This window comes from Haemorhous mexicanus, chromosome 6 (assembly GCF_027477595.1).
Source record: "Haemorhous mexicanus isolate bHaeMex1 chromosome 6, bHaeMex1.pri, whole genome shotgun sequence".
Classification (NCBI taxonomy): domain Eukaryota; kingdom Metazoa; phylum Chordata; class Aves; order Passeriformes; family Fringillidae; genus Haemorhous; species Haemorhous mexicanus.
The window spans coordinates 58987224-59004880 of record NC_082346.1 but is presented as its reverse complement, the minus strand read 5'-3'; the positions used below and the strand labels follow the sequence as shown (position 1 = coordinate 59004880).

At 44.1% G+C, this 17657-nt stretch overlaps 1 long non-coding RNA gene across 1 annotated transcript; it reads left to right on the top strand.

The window, feature by feature from the left end:
* Positions 1-4076: 4076 nt before the first annotated feature.
* Positions 4077-17321, top strand: LOC132329408 (uncharacterized). Its single transcript, XR_009487057.1, has 2 exons — positions 4077-4526; positions 15950-17321. It is a non-coding gene; the product is annotated as an uncharacterized LOC132329408 (long non-coding RNA).
* The last annotated feature ends 336 nt before the right edge of the window (positions 17322-17657 follow it).

Sequence of the window (17657 nt, the reverse complement as noted above, 5' to 3'; positions counted from 1 at the left end):
CATTTTTAAGAGGTAGAAGCACAGAAAATATTCCTTCTGTCTTACTGGCCTGACCTGTCTAGAAGTCTTAGATTAAATATTTTCATCCTTCAAAGTATACAGTAGTGCAGCAACATTTTTTTAGGTTGTAGCTGACCTGGTCTGCTGCAAGGTGTGGTCCTTCCCTTGTCCCCTTGTATTTATCTATACCTCCACTGGCCCTTGTCTGACTCCACCATGAACTGATATAAAATGCTAACTAAACAGAAAGCTTCTCGTTTATTTTTGCTGGATGACTTCTTTTGACAGTTTAGGGAGCCGCCTTGCTGTGGGGTCAAAGATAAAGAATCATCACACAGGTAAATGATGGGAACATTTTGATGGGATCAAGAATGCTTCTTCCATTAACAGCTGGCTCTTAAGCTGGTTTAGCTGTAGTGTGAAACCTCAGCCTTGATGGAGACTTGACTTCTATTGGCAAAAAGTGCTTTTGTCAGCATAACTTGTACCAGTTTTGGGTGTGAACTAAGCAATACCAGTTATACACAACACTGACCCACTGTAAATGATGTGTGAGAGATTCTCTGCTTGAAAAACCAAATGTTTCACAATATCCCAAAGATTCCAAACCTCAAAATCATGCCCTAAAGTGACCTGCTTTAGTATATGGGAATTATTGCCAGGTGCAGCTTCCAAATCTTGAGGTGACTGCTCACATAAGGACCTAGGTTGTGCCACATATTTGTGACCTGATAGAGTTTGAAATCTTGTAAAGCCCAAAGCTAAAGTGTGTTTAACATTCAGAGTGCTCTCACTGCCCATAACAGAAGGACAAGGAGCAGCTGCCCTCACTGCTGCCAGTCCTGGGAAAACCAGGAAAATCTCTGCAGCTCCTGACCATCAACACCACAATGAGCATAAATAAATGACTGTGGAGATGTTATCAAATGGAAAAAACTCCTCTCCTCTCTGTTTGGACTAAAATGTTACCCAGGGAAGCTGCTTAGCAGAGCTGGGAGGAGCAGAGCACATTGGCCATGACTCCTGGTGGCCAGAGCAGGCTGCAGGGGAGGGTCTGTGCTGGGATCTGCAGTTCCTAGGGGACAGCAGATGGTCACTGCTGTAAGCAGTGTCACCCCTTCACTCCCAGCAGTGTCCTGGCAGCACTATGCCATCTGGGAGCCTCCCCACCTTCCGAGCTCCATCCTGTTGTTCGTGTTTGCCTCTGCAGCAGATCCCAGGGGCCACAGGAGGCCCCATGGGTGGGCAGGACCTGTCCTGCTCCCCCAGCACCGAGGCTGGGACAGTCATTCAGCCATTTGCATTAGTGAGAAGTGGCTGGGATGCATTTTGAAGACACAGGGGTGGAATTTTCTCCTTCCTGTGGTGTGCTGGTAAATCTTGCTGTGCTGGATTACCACCTTTCCTATTTTTCTTTCATGGCTCATAATCCCTTGTGTGTAACATAAAGGTACAGCATTTGCGTGGGCCTTTTCATCCAAGAGTGGCAAAACACTATTAGAAAGCTGGAACTAAAGACTAGAAGAGGCAAGCTGAAATAACCACTTTTTGTCAAAGGATTAGAGCCATGATTTCCTCATATTCATCTCTGTGGTCTAACCACCACATGGGCTGTGGGCTGCTGACTTGAAATTATTCTGTTGTCCCATATCCAGCCTTTACTACCAAATTAGATTGAGTAAGAATCTCTGAGAGCCTTGTGGCTGCCTGGCTGAATAGTACCTGGCAAAAAGTCACAGGAAAGCCTAAAGTTTCACTCAGTTTAAATTTGTAGGCAGAGGGATTTCAGCAATAAGAGTCATTTTGCTTTAAAGGTGACCTGCAAGTAATAGTTAGGGGTTTGCAAGTCTCTCTTGCTAATTAAGAAAGGAATAATAAACCTCATTTATTTCCAGGGGATATTTTTGTTTGAATTTCTTAAAAATATATAGATGCTGTAAAATGCTGTTACCAGTAGTTTTGTCCAGTGTCCTCTAAACAGTCTATCTGGTGTTTATTTAAAGTTCTCAGAATATCAGGAGCATGCATAATATATTCCATCTTTTAGCAAAGCTTTCTTTTCTCCTGATACTTAGATTCTACAATTACATAAATATTATTAAAAACCCCCAAAGGAATGTGCTGTTTAATGCCTGGTTTCATTAAATTTCTCAGTCTTTTCAGATTCAGTGGCAATCAAAGAACTGATTCCTTTAGCAAATTTCCCATTAGTTATTCATAACCTGAAAGACAAAAAAAAGAACAAATACACATTTTTCTTTCTTCCACTGGCAACCTTTGAGAACTTCTGTTGAAATAACTCACACACAAACAATATCTGGGGGAAAAGCAATAGCTAATGGAAAGTGCCCAATACGCACAGAATTTACATTATAAATCTTTGTTGGTCTGAGAACTTCAAGCATAGATTTATGACAGGCCCTCTATACACTGCTTCCTTGCAGAGGATATGACAGACTTGAGGTGTGTGGTACTGAAAAGCTGCTACTAACACCCTTGAATCTGGAAGCTAAAATAATGATGTTTGGTTTCAAATTATGCAGCTTTAGATCTTGATAAATACAGAAGTTCCAAGTAAATTCAGTCTAGTATTTTTTTTTACCCAAGCATCAACTGCAGGACAAATTCTTACATCATGTTAATGGAGTAAAGGAGAAATACACATTTACTCCATATTCTCTCAAGCAGAACTACAGAGGGACAGCTAAAATTGTGTGTTGTGTGTCAGAAATGTGCCCCACACCCTGGGGCAGCCGTGCTGGATGCGAGGGCCAAATGCCACTCCAGGTGTCCCCAGGTGGGGTCCATGGAGTGATGTTCCCTGTGGTGTGTGGGACTCTGCAGTGGTGGGCAGTGGAGGACTGCAGACCTTTAGGGAAACCACACCTCTGCAGGGGAAAAAGTGCACCCTAAGTCTGCTTTGAAAGTCTGTGGCAGGTGTGGATTAGGGAATTATCAGGCCTTTTAAACCATTAGGGGGGAAAAAAACCCCAAAACATAAAAGCACCCAAGCTATCCCCCCCGCCCTTGCTCTTTTCTCAGGGGCAGGGAGCCAGTGGAGCATGGCAGCAGAGGGTCACCCACGCTGCCTGCTGCTGCCTCCTGCCCTGCTGGGCATTTTCCTAGCTTTTCCAGGCTGCTCCCCTCTGTCCTGGTCACACAGCCACAGCAGACACCTTTCATGGCCTGTGTCTCAGCAGCTTCAGCCAACTTCTCCACTGGGGTTGGGAATGCTGCTAACTCTGCCTGGCACCTCTCTAGGGAGAGGTGTGGGCTCTGTGGTGACCTCTGCCTGATCTTCCCTCAGTGATCCCAAAGAAGAGCTCTGGAATGGGACAGTTTGCATCTGAAATCTTCCTAAAGCCACTGGAGACACTGCTGGAAGGGTTTACGTGTCACAGGGCATATGGGGCAGGAGGCAGAGCAAAAGAGCCCCAGAAGCCCCTTTGTTCTTTGCTTCTGTATTCTTGAAAGCAACATCTCACAATGGCCTCACCACAACCCAAATATTTTCTTAGTGTCAGCTAGAGGTCAAAATAGATATGTCTTCTTTTTCTGGGATGTTGACCTCTTCTAGTACTGCTGCTAGTAATTTCAAATCATACTGCTTCATGCTCATACTCTGTATTTCAGCTCCAATCCAGCAGCTGAGGAAAACCTCAAGGAAGGAAAAAAATGCTCTCTTTTGGGAAATGCATGTTAAGACATTAAAGAGGTATTTCAGTTCCACTAGCCTAGCTCCAAAAGAAACAAGATCATCTGGGTAACAATATTTTCACCCATTGTCTGAGGATCATGTCTGAACAAAGCACATGAAGCAGGAAGCCAGCTGTCATTTCAACAGGGTGGATGAGTGGTCTGAACACAAAAACAGAGCCAGACATGCCTGGTGTTGAATGCTAGCTCAGGCTCAGCCTGGTCTGACTTTGGTAAAGTCATTCAGCATCTTTGTTGCTGTTTCCAGATCGCTCACAATGAGGTAATAATTCTCATCTACTCCAAAGAGTATTGTGAGGTAATTAATTCATCTGTGTAAGGCACTTCAAAGATTAAATTATTATTATTGTTATTAATTTTATAAATTCACAACATGGTATAGCTGACTTTCATCCATTACTTAAAACTTCTTTGATCTATATAATACAGTTGCAACTTATTATATTAGCAACTAAAGGAGCAACTTCAGATGCAACCTTAGAGGTGAAATGTCCTGTTTCTCTCAACATCCCCAGCCTGATTTGTGGTTCTAACAGTTGAAAGTTACTTCAGAATACCTGCCAAGCACATTTCACTGCTTGTCCCTTTGAAACTGAGTGCAATGAAGAGAACATGTACCAGGCAGACAATATTCTCAGACTGGAATAAGCCCTGTGTCCTTGAATGTTATATATGGGTCAACCACCAGCATCTTCCAAGAGGATTGCAGTGCCATGCTCCCTGAGAGAAGGCTGGCTGACAAAGAAGGAAAATTGCATAGGCTGAACAAGTGGATACAACATGAATGGTGACGTTGGATGATGTAAAATGTGAGTAATTGCTGGTATTTCACATCAGCAAGGCATTGCCTCTACAACTTAGAAAGCTGTTTCTGCTGACACTAGCAATTTTTTGAGGAAATACTGTTTTTCTCCTCTGTATGCTCTCAGATGCTGCTCTGCTTTTGAAAGAAGTGAATGACACATCACATTACCTTTTGTAGCTGGTATGAGCTATGTCATGCAGAGTTTGCTTTGAGAATTTTGCTTGTAGCTGGATGTGGAGGGACCTCTCTTCTGATTGAGAAGCAGAATGGGAAATATCAGAGGTTTAAAATCTCTCAGTGGGAAACAATACTGAATTCATGTTGTGTTGAACACATGCAAAGAAATAATTTTATCACCTGTTTGAAAGCTTTCTATTCTGTTACCTAAAGGAAGGTGAAGTGCAGGAAATATGTTTCTTGGAAATGTCTCTGGTAGTACCCAGCTCAATCCATTCTTCAGCATGTTTACTGGACTGTCAGTGGTTCTCTAAAAACCTTCAAAGTCCTAGTGTGGGGTGGTGTGCTTGCTACAAATAGGTCTCAGCCATTTTGGTAATATTTAGTATAATGCAGCCCTTGAGCAGAGACTTTGTTCTTTCTCCTGATGGTCTGGTGGTGTCTCTATCTGCAGATCTGGAAACTTCACAGTGACCATTCCACCTTCTACTTAGGAATGAGAAACTAGATGAGTTTCTCATGGCCCTGCTCTTCTACCTACCTTTTCACCTGGGAAAAATTGCCCTGGAATTACCTGGAAAAGGAATGCAGATCCTTGATTTTGTGAGTGCATTAGGGGTATAAGTATACAGAGTTTGCCTCAGCAAATCTGGAATCATAGATCCAGATAGATCCATAAATCTTTTGGGTCAGAATCAGTGGGACTCTGCTTGTGAGCAGGAGCTGCTGGCTATGTTGGGATATATGGGATACTACAGAAACCCCTTGTTCTCACCACTTATGTCTCCCATCTCCCTGTCCTCTGTATTCTCCAGGGCATAGGCTCCTCTGGCTGGGGAGAGGCAGATTTTCTGGCAGGGCTTGAACCCTGCTTTGCTTTAGCCCTTCCCTGAATGGTGAGCTCTGTTGTCCATGTGCCACAGCATCAGCACAGTCTCCTGTTCAGGGTGGTGGCAGGGTCCAGTCCTGCTGCAGTGGGGCCACCAAATAATCTGGGTCCACAAGGTGATTTGAATAAATAATTTCTACTACCATTGGTGTTAAATCAGTCCCCTGGACCAAATGACCATCCCTTAATGTCCTTTCCCAGAATTAACATTAGCATCCAGACATTTCTGCCTGCAAAACAGAGCAGCAAATAGTCACAACTGAGTTTGCTGCGTGTTAATTTGTGCTGTGGGTGACACTGCTTTAAGACTTCATTTCTAAATACTTTGCAAAGCAGGTTCTGATGACTCTTGGGTGCTAGAAACATGTTGCAGCATGAGGAATAACTGCTGGGAAAGCAGTTCCCAAGTTAGGGTGTGTGACCACATTTGCTGCCTTGCAGAGTGGAAGTGGGGATGCCAGGGAACAGATCAGGAGCTGCTGTGTTAGAGGGTTATGTGCCTTGGGAGAAAGCACTGCAGAATTACAAGCTGTGATTGTATCAAACTTCTGTGATTTTCTGGACTCCAGTAGTTTCTGGAATTGGTTCACCATTCTCCTAAATCACCTCATGATTACCCGCTTCACAGTTCATGAAGCCTTGATATAAAGACAGGCAGATTTATCTGGATTGAAGAATAGAGTGTGGGAGGATTGCTTTCCCTAAGGAATTGATTTGTTCTACATCCATAGATTTACAGATGTTTCTTTCGTTGCTCAAGGAACAATTTATAAATAAAGAAAACCAGCAGCACAGTTCAGTACACAAAGGTCATAGACTCAGCTGAGGTGCTCTGGGCTGCAGTTCACAAAAAGATTTCCTTGCTCTTGGCTGGTAAAGGACAAGGAGGCCATGCCATGGGTCAGGACACCTCACTCTGTCATTGACTGGTGTGGCAAATGCAGCAAGAGACTGAAACAAAGGGGAGCTCAGACCTGCTGCAATATAGGGTTGTGTTTCCTGGATCAAGGGACCTCTGGTTAGTAGGGATCAGCTATAAGCTACTAGATAAACCCTGTCAGATGAGACTTTTCAGTGCATTGTGTCATGCAGTGCTCTCAAAGTGAGTCCTGCCTATTGGTGGGAAACATATACTGAGTACTGTCCTTTTCTACAACAGGGCTTTATTTAGATTCATTACCATCCCTGAAGGGATGTGCTTGCTTGTCAGGATTATCTGAATCCTGAGTGTCAAGACAAGATTTAAGAACAGGCACTTACCATGCAGAAGCAGTAATTCAGGATATTGATCTCCTTAAATATAAATACCAGTAAAGAAAATAAAATTACAAAAGACAGTTTTAGTTCCTACTAATGTTGAAGTTCAACCTTAATTGTTTTAGTGTCTTAGCTGAATTGTAGATGCAGGGGGATGTTAGTCATGCTGTGAAGAGCTTTCTGGTATTACACCTTCTTTCCCTATTCAAGACCTCCCATTTCTTCTTGTCCACATGGTCTAATTACAAACTTATATCTGCTATATTTCAAATCAAATGTATCAAGGACTGTCTTTCCCCTCCTGTGGAGTAAAATTCTGGAATGATCTTCCACTGGAAAGTAGTGGGGGCAAGCAGGAAAACTACTGTGTAGTTCTGAAGGTGGAGTTCTGAGACCTTGTGAAAGGGATTTCGTAACTACAGAATGGAATTGGAATGACATAAAATTACACTTGTGATAAGAATCCTGGGGTTTGTGATATGCTGATGTATTTGGGCAAATATGAAAGAAGATTGCACAGTCATTTGTTTTCCTGTATCTATCCCACATAAATCCCATGCTCAGGGCTGCTGCTAGTGGCCTGCTCAGGGAGAAAACTCCTCCCTCTTCCTCCAAGATATAATTTAATTTCAGAGGCTCTTTTGCTTCCCTGCGTAGTGCTGGCAATGTGCCACAAGGAGAGACAGGCTGGAGGCCAGACATGCCAGTGCCACTTCGAGTTTCTCCTTAGTGATGCCTGTAATTTGCTCCCAGTTAAACCAACAGACAGATTACTTGGAGACAGGGCTTGGTGACCCACCTAGCCCTTTATCAGCCTCATGCTCACCTATGACAGGCACATCCAACGCTGTGCAGTCCTCCAGCAGCTCTTCTTGCAGGCCCAGTGAGATAACCTAACGAGACAGAAAACAAAGCTGGCTATTCCTGCTCCTCCTGGGTGTGTTTTGGGGGCTCCTGCCATCTGGGCTGCCTATTTGAGAGGCTTAACTCATCTGCTGGGTCTAATTTTGTCCATATTGAGCCAGACCTGATGGTCTGAAGAGCTCCTCAGCTGTCTTGAACCTAAACCACTGATACTTGTAGAAGTATCAGAGTCCACAGTCCCTCAAGGGACATCTAAGACCATCCACCCTTCAGAATTCATTGCTTCTGTGCATTAAACTGTCTCTGGAAAATAAAGTATTGGAAGGGGGTCCTGTCAGAGAAAGTCAGGATGAATCTGGATGTCTTTTGCTTCTTGTGACTTTGTCCTTTGTTGATGCCCTGCTGATTCTTTGGAAAGCCAAGCCTGAGGCTTTCACGATTTTTTTCTAGATTCGGGAAGATCTTGTAAAATAACATTAAAAACAACTAACCAGTTTTCCAAAGCAGTGAGCATGAGGCATTTCCCCACTGGAGACAGCTTGGGAGGATTCATCTCTGAAATATGTGACTCTAAGAACAAAAGCTCACCAGCAGTGGATGAGACATGAATGGAACAAGGGCTATTATTTCTGTCCTGCATTTTCTTTCTCCTTTAGTTTCTGGTTCTACTTCAAACCCTTTCATGTCTTTTGGGGGAAATCTGCTGAATTTTATTAGCAGTTATCCTTGAGAAGCACAGAGTAATTGTTTCAATTTATTAAGGAAGGGTTGGGTAGGAAGCTTTAGAGCTGGAGCCCATCAAGGAAGGACAGATAAAACCAATTCTCCCGTGTGTGAGGAGAGGCTGGAAGCTTTTAGGCCAGCAGCACTCCCAGGAACTGGCAGACAGTCGGGTGGATTACAGGGGAAGCAGAGGAAATAGAAAGCTCTTTGGTTTGGAATTTCCTTAGTGTTTGATGTGAATTGGTTTAAAATACAGGCTTGCAGTGTCAGCCTGCCCTGTTTGGAGGCGGTCCCGAGGGCTTCGTGGGCCTTTTTGAAGAGCAGTAAGTGGTGACTCCGGGAGAGCCAGACCCGCAGCTCGGGGCTGACAAAGTGACAAAGCCAGCCCTGGGGATCCCTGCCCCCAGGGCTGCCATGCTGCCTTCAGGAAGGGCTCATAGGCTGTGCAGGATCAAAGACAGCAGCCTGACTGCAGCTTATGTGTTGTGTGGGTAAGAAGGACTGTCTGGGCCCAAGCCCCAGCCCCTGTGGCCCCACCAGCACTGCCCAGCTGCTCTGGAAGCATCTGAGCCATGCTCCAGAGGGATCCCTCATGGTGGTGTCAGCCAGCATGTTGGTTTGGGTGCCTAAAATCCACACTAACTTCTCAGGAACTGTCCCTTTTTCTGTGTCCCTATTGTCCAGAGCCCCTTCTGTGAAAACATCTTTTAGAGAAGATGTGTTGGTGAAGTTAGGGGTGTCCAGGCCTACCTTGCCAAGGTGTACTGTATCCTCACCCTCAAGGAATGGCACAGCAGCACCACATGCCCACTGCAAAGCAAGTCAGTCCCTTCTGGGGACTCTGTCAGGGGCCTCAGTAGCCCAGGGTCAAGGTCTCTGTCACATGACACAAGTGAATGCCCAGGACAATAAATGTCTTGTGAGCCAAGGAGTCACAGAGACCTATGGGATCAGGAGACAGAGAAGTGTCCTGATCTTCCTGCAGCTCTGTCTCATCTCATAACCAATTCCAAAAGTGTTTCTGGTGAGCTGCTGACAACTGATTTGGCCACAATGAATTGCAGCAGAGCTCTGGATACCAGACTGGAGAGATGTAGCCCTGGTATGCAGAAGTGTTGCTGAAGACAGAGCAGAAAACTTTATTGGACTCAATATGAAAGTCAGTGGGGCAAAAAGCAGTGCAGCCTTGAATCTTACCCCTGCCTCTTCCACTTAATCTTGAAAGCAAATCATTGGGTGCCTGCTGGTTGCCATTTATGCCTGCATAAATTTTCGCTTCTGCCAAGTCTGAGATAGCATAAAGACAAGTCTAGCAAGGGAGGGAGACAATGTACCTGAAGGGCAGCAAGTGCAGGGAGGAGAGGTAGGAAGGGGCTGTGCTTGGGCATTGGAAGTGTAGGATCCCTCCTCTGAGTGGGGAAGGTGGTGCTTGGCTATTTCAGAGTGGTGGAGACCAACCAGGCTTCAGCAGTGATGGTCCCAGCTATGGGCTGAAAGGGAGACAGATTGACAGTGACATTTGAGAAGGAACCAGAAGGCAGGAGAGGCTGAGAGGGTGTTTGAAAAGGGAGAGAAACTCTCTCTTTAAGGGAATGATGAGGACAAGAAAAAGGGGATTTTTATTAGGTGATGAGGATGGTGTGGTTTAACCCTGGCCAGCAACTAAGCCCCAGAAAAAAATGTTTAATGGAAGGAAAATGAAATGACAGAGAGATCATAGACTGTACTAGTGTTAGGGACTCTTTCCTCAGCCATGCATGTCCTCACACAAAATTTCCTTTCCCTGGCAATACAAAGCAGCAGTCCCCACACAGCACTCCAGTCCCTTGGGATCCTCTCAGAGCAGTTTCTTGAAAACTTTCAGTCAGCTGGTGTGAAACTGCTGCCAGTCCCCCAGAGGAGTCACAGACATGCACCTGCCTTCCTGCAGCACTGCTCCAGGCAGCCTTGCTCCTGGCTGGGTGGGGGAACCTGGCTTTCTTTGTAGTCAAGAAGAGAAGGTAACCCACGAAATTATGGAGTCAAAGGGGGCTGAAATTGCTGTCCCAACAGGGCTTCCATTACAGTGTGTCCCATACCAAAAGGTGCTGGACACAGAATGTGTCTCCCCTGGATCCTGGCACATCAGCTCTTCACCAGGCACTGTGGGAGCAGCTTTCTCTGCCAAATTCTTGCTCCCAGATCCTGATGAGCAGAGTCAACCTTCTCTCTGGTTGGACAGGGAGGGTCATGACAACATTTCATTGGTGGCCCTAACGGCTGTGCTTATCAGAATCAGTTGGAGGAACCTATTGCAATAATTTGGATTTAAGAGCAGGATGCAGCTGGGTAAAACAGGGAGTTTTTAGCTCTGCTGCCTCCTCAGCCACTCCTGCTGCCTGGTGAAAGGGAGGGATTGAGACAAGCAAGAGATCCAGTGGTGAAAAACCACCAGCATGGGAGTGAAACCATGTTCTTGAGTATTTCCATCCCAGTGTGGGGTGGAGGCTGGGTTGGGATGTTGGTGTCCAGGCTGTGGAAAGACACAGGCTGGAAAAGAGCTGTGTTTTAAAGCCCTCATGATGTAAGGCAGGTGCTGTGTGAGGAGAGGGCTCACTGAGTTACTCATACAGGGTGGCTGACTACAGCTGCCTTCAGAGTTAGGCTAATGCTGAGCCTGTTATAATATAGGGCACTTCCCATACCATGCTGCAATTATATAAACATAATCTTTTCCAGCCTGACTCATTCCAGCCTTAAATGTTATCTGGATCCTCCCAGACCATTATATGAACAGCCAAGTACAAGAGCTGAAGGACAGAACTGGTTAACACTCTTAATTATAAGATGGTTAGGAACTTTTTGAGCACACATGGGTTTAGATGACATGGAAACTGTGGGGAAGGTTACTTTGGATGAGTTATTTTTTTAACATGAAAAATGTTTAGATTAAAAAGCTGAGACACTCTTGATGGTATATCAGCCTCAGTTTTGCTGTATTTCCTTATAACCCAGCTGTGGGTTCATGGTGGTGTTGAAGCTGTTGCTTTTCATTCCAATCCACCATAGCAACATTTCAATGAAACCTTATACTATGTTGGTAAAGTGCTTTCTCTGCCAGATCTGCCAAAAGTCTGTGTGTTTACATGAAATTATTGATGTTTCACAGAAGTGTTTTCCCTGAAATTGCAAAAAGGGATGCTTAGGTGGAGATCATCTTCAGCTTAAACACTTAGATGATTTGTAAAATGCTGCATTAAAATCCTGTCTTGACACTATTCCAGACTGGAATTTGAGAGTTCCTGCAGACCTGTTATTTGTATATGCTAGCATTAGTCCTTTTGTGCCTCCAATGCTAAGGAAGGAATAGGTGTGTCTGGCTTTCTCCTTTTAAGTTATGAGGATTGTGCAAGCTTTCTGTAGTGCCAGTTTCCTTATGGGCATTTGTCACGATGGGAACAATACAGAGTGTTCCCAGAGCTGCATCAGTGGGGCAAACAGGGCTGTGCTCCTCTTTCTTTTATGCACAAACTCACCCCATGCCCTTCACAGCTCTGAGAGATCAATATTGCTGTGTCAATTTTAGAATAAATATTGTTACATTACTAGAAGCCACGATGCTTTTTGCTCACTCTTTCAAATTTCTTACAAGTCCTGTCCTGAAGCTTGTTGCTCCAGGATGTTTTCTTGACCCTTTTTTTGAATTTTCCTAATTAGCAACTGTGCCTTAGACATGGGAGGTGCCTTCTAGTTCAATACTTATTTTAGGAAACTTTACTTCACTCAGGTCTTTTGGCTTAGTGCCTCACCTCAGGGAAGAAAGCACTGGGAGAAAGAAGGGTGAAGACCCCTGGCCTTCTTTGTCTCTAATTATTAGTGTTACTTTCTGTTCCTGGCTTCTACAAAGGTTTCTCTGCTAAACTAGGATCTCAGTTCCCAGACACCACATGAGCTGTATAATGTTAAAAGGAAAATCTGGGTTTCATATTTAGGTTTAAGTACCTAGGGTCACTTTAGGTTTCTCTTCTCTGGTACTCTGAAGACAGAATGCTGTTCTTTACCAGAATCCATAAGGAACCCAAATCATTGGAGCTGTTTTGGGAGTTTTCTTTGGCAAAGGGCCATGCTGTACATGCAGAGTCAAGTCTCTTTTCCCTTGTGTATATGTGAAGCATCAGCAGAAATGTGTCTGGTGGGAACCAGGTATGGAGATATGTGGTTTTCTTGATCAAAAAATCAGTAAATAGAACTCCAGGGATGGTAAATGGAGCTAAATGCTGAGAGGTACAATCTTCATGCTCTGCATTGCATTGATATTTCTGGGATGATGGCAGCTGGGAATCAATCTGGACCATTTGATGTTATCAGGAAGGTGAGGGACACGTCAGGAGCTGGTGAGCTGATGTGGAGACAGGCTTTCCTGTGCAGCTGGCAGGACCTGCAGGGATCTGTAGGTTAGCAGGGAAAACGTGCTTGCATTCCCATGAGGGTGAGTTGTGCCATCTCCAGGAGAGCAGAGTGGCTGCTGGGATGTGTGCATCACCCTCTGCTGAATGGCCACTTCCATGAGGGATGGTCATCTGGCTTTGTGTGACCATCTTGAGCTCAAGAGGGTGGCGACAGCATCTCTTTGGCTTCCACTGGGCAAATTGCTGCTACTTTAACAAAGGACCTTTGTTGTTCTTCAGCATGTTTTACATTTCTTCTTCAGGCACCTCCTTCCTGGTTTTCAAGTTTATTGTCTCAGTGTTGTCCTGGCTTTTTGCTCCCAATAACTCTGCTTGTTGCTCTTCCAGTGATGTCAGGAAGAGTTTTTTTATTGACTTCAGTGGGAACTGGGTTAAATCAGTGCTGACCACTTTTGAGGGGCCTGTGCAGAGAGCTCAGTCTAGAGGGGGAGCCTCGCCTGCTCATCACAACCAGCTTTGTTCTCTGTCAGATTTAATTAACTCAGCCATACAATATTTTGCATTTTCTTCTTCTGAGACAACGCAGAAGTCCTGTCTTTCTCCTGGACAGTGGGTCTCTGCGTGCTGCTAATGAGGCTCTACCAGCAACAACTTTATTGCCCTGGTGGAATGCCAGCTTGGCATAGCCCCATGAGTCATATTCAATGCTCTGTTCAGAGAGCTGAAAGGACGACTGCTGCTATTAATTTTGTGCTCTTGTTTGCTGCCTTAGGAGAAAAACATCATTGCACAAAGATCGGAGCTTCTTTGAGGTAAAAAAGTCACAAAGATAAACAGAGAGTGTGACTGAGTGTCAGCCCAGTGTGTGTCCCTCCCTTGCACATACACCCAAATGCTCCTTTCTGCTTTTGGTTCCCCCAGTAGTTTATTTGTAGGGCAGAGTGCATAGAATAAAATTTGACCTCCAGGGCTTGGGTGTCCCTGTAAAATACCATCTCTTTGCCCTTCAGCCCAAACCTTTTCCCCTTGGAGCCCTAAGCTGGGGAGTTTCAGTCCCTTGGTGGCTCTTGGACTCCAGACAGTTCCCACCACAGCCTGAGGTCCCTCTGGGAAGTCTGCTCTGCAGATTCTTCTCATCATTGGCCTCATTGTTTCATCTCTGTAGGTAAGAAATTTTACAGTCTTTCATTTCCATTGCCCTTGGTGACATTTCTAGATGCCAATAAACTCCTCTGGCCTGCACATACAGCTCCAGCAGACATTTGTGAGACTTGCCATGTGGCAGGGCTTCAGCAAAATCTGTACAGAATATCTGGGCCCATATTGTACTTTGTACTTCATAAACTGGGAAGCTTTTCCCTGAAAGAGTGAAATTGTGGATTTAGTTCCAAGGATACCCTGCAGTCCCAGTGATGCCATCTTTTCAAGAACAGACTTGGTAGAGATCAGATTCATAGGGAGCTGATTCAGTTTAGTCCAGGGATGACAAATGTTACATAGGAATGAAAAGCCAGATTTTGTTTTTTTAATCAGCAAGCAGACACTCAGGGGTGAGATGCAATGAGCTGGTGTTTGGTAGTGATATTTTCTCTGATAATAATGCTGTCATTCAGGGTGGGGATCATCTTGTCTGCCTGCAGCTGCCTAAACACTCTCTGTCCAGTCAGGCCATGCCTTCAGCTGCCTCCACAACCACTGTGGAACAAATAAGCTCAGCCAGAGAGTGAATTGTTGCCTCTTGAGAGAGATGTGTGTGATAGGAACCCCCACAGAGTGACTCATCCCATCAGTCTCTTTCCATTGATTATTGAGGGAAACTGAGTGGTGATCTCAGGTTAGACTAGCCAAGACTACACCAAACTGGTCAGAGTTGAGCAAGGTGGAATCCATCTGAGTTCACTCTGTTTCTAGCTTCATCTGTCTGCATACCTTTAAAAAAACCAGTGCTTTCAAATCTTCACTGGTCCATGCATGGATTTGGTAGTGCTTTAAGGAAGGATAAAAAATCTTTCTCACTGGGAGAGGGGCCACTGGACTGAGGATTTGGTCTGCACAGGAGGAACAGGAGAGTAGGTCCTGAGAGGCCTGAGAGAGCATGAAGCTTGCAGAGATAGTTCTCTTGGTTATCCAATGGCAAAGCACCTACCACCAATCATAGAGCTTGTTCAAAAATCATGTTTTCTGTGGAAAGGAAATATGCTTTAATATAAGCTTAAGCAGAAATGAATCAAAACTTCTGAAAATCAAAATGGGGTTTGTTTCCTTGCTCATAATCCATTCCAACTTCTTCAGTCTTCTTGACTTTTAATAATGTTCTGATTAGTTTTTAATAATGTTCTGATCAGAAATTACTGATATACTTCATTCCAATAAAGTAATTTTGTTACTACAGTGTACTTTAAACATACAATTTTGATGGTAATAGAAACAGAACCTTTTCTCCTGATCCATGAGAAATCTTTCAAGCCTGGGTATGCCACAGGAGAGGAATTCCATTTCCCATCCAGCAGTGGTTAACAGTACCACTGCAGTACTTTTAAATGCAATAAGTCTACTACTGAGTTATCAGTAAATCAGTTTTGCTCTGTTGAAGTCTATGAAAAGCTCCCTTTAAGACTTAACTCTTCTTTTGCCTAGAATTGAGAAATTAAGAATTGCCTTCATGAATGCTACAGCACTGCACATGCAAACCTTTGGACATGTCTCCAGCACATGACCAGTGAGTCTGGTATTTCTGGAGAGTGTGAAATTTGCTGCACACGCTCCTGTAATTGTTCTGTGGAGGCTCTGGGATCATCAGGTGCATCCCGAGCATCTTGGCTTTGTACATTACACACAGAGTCATGTAATTGGTATGCAGGGGAACCAAACTCTCAGGGAGCTTCAGTGGGATGTCTGCAATCCATGCTGTGTGCATGCTCACTCCAGACATGAGCACAAGGGGTTTTCAAGGTGCTGAGGGTACAAGCACGGTTATTTGCTTTCCCCTGGGGCAGAGCATGCATTCTCTGCTAAAGGAAGCAAGGCTCTTTGCTGGTTTGCCTAGGAAACATTACAAACCTGTCCCTCTCTCTCCTGTTTTTCTTTTCTTCATTGTGACAAGCAGATTAACATGATGTTTTCTAACAGGGCGGCATCACTGGAGCTCATTGTAGTGAGTTAAAATCCTGGATGCACACACCCCGTGGGACAGTGGAGGAGAAGAGGAAGAAAAAGAACAAGAACAAGGATGAGCATTCCTCTATCCTGACAGATGACTTCAGTTTGCCCCCCTGAGAAGCCCCAGAGGAAGGCTGAGCAGTGGCAGCACTGTGCTCCAGAGAGCAATGGCAGAAGGTGGCTGCAGTCAGAGCAGCTGGCAGCACTGGTGTCTGTGGGACAGCATGGTTTCACTTTGCTCAGTAAATCACTTTGAAATTGCAGCTTAAGATGCCCAACTCATTTGTCAGAGCTAGGAGAGTTTGACACACAAGACTGGGCTGGGTGACTGGACATCTAGGCTGTAATTCCTGGTCCTTCATCTTAATGCCTTTGTCGGGCCATTTCTGAGGAGATTATGTTCCTGGCTGATTTTGACAACTGCTTTGACACCTGCAGATGAATATGATTATTGATTTCAGTGCCAACTCTGTTTTTCTAAAGAGTTAGCAAAATAACCAGCAGGCATAACTTAGTAGAGCCAAAAAATTGGTGCAATTTTGCTTCTGAAGGAAGCTATTCTATTCCAGAATCTCTAATATGTTGTGTTCACTTGCTGTTTTGTTTTTTTTTTTTAATTTCCTTTCCTATCTTTCTTTTTTTTCCTTGGATAGAATGAACCTTAATTATGACTATTTTACCTATAAAACTGTCTGTACCTGCCAAATATTAAAAAGTTAGCATGGAAATTTTACCAAGGATGAAATCCTGACTTGGTAATAGCTGATAAAAATCAGTGGAAAAATAATGGATGATTAAGTGGAAGAAAACCACAGATGTAATATTTCATCATTGCTAAGAAGAGAAATTTGACACATTAGTGCCAGTTTGGAAGTTTTTCAATAAAATATATGAATGCAGAATAAGAAGAATACAATTATATTACCCTTGCAATATGTGGTTCAGTTTTTAAAAGGATGAAAATTTGCAGCACAATTATGATGAGAAATGTACTTCTTCTGGAGTGACCAATAGCCCAGGGACGGATCACTTCTGTGGGATGGCCCTGCACTGCCTGATTGAGACAGACACTTGGAGTGCAGGTTCACAGCTAATACTTAGCCTGGCACATGTGATATTAAATGCCTAAGTAGCATTGTGGCCTAGGCTTGTTTTCCATGTGTCAGGTGAGTCCTTTTACCATTGGATGAGGCTGCTGTGGCCTGCAGCTTCTCTTTAAGCTTTTCATTAGACATCCGTTCTGGTACACAGCAAAACTATTTAAATATGACCTCTTAGAAATTTTAGGTGATGGAAACCTTCTCCCAGAGAAGAATAAATATAAAAGATAGATTTAGAACTGTGTGTGGCTTCTTTATCTTCCTCATATAAATGATTGTACACTCTTTATTCTCTGAGCAACCTGGTCTAGTGCAAGGTGTCCCTGTCCTTGGCAGGGGAGTTGGAAATACATGATCTTTAAGGTCCCTTCTAATCCAAACCATTCTGTGATTCTATTCAAAATTAATATTTTTAGGTTATACCTTCATTCCAGGCAGACAGGTTAGCGATCCTATGATCTGAAAAATGGTGGTGAGATGCTGGGTTTTGGCTTCTTTTTTCTCCCTCTGTCAAGGTCGGGATCAAAGCTCTCCAGATGATATTTTGTATTCAGGCTTAGGTGTTTTTTATTTCTTGC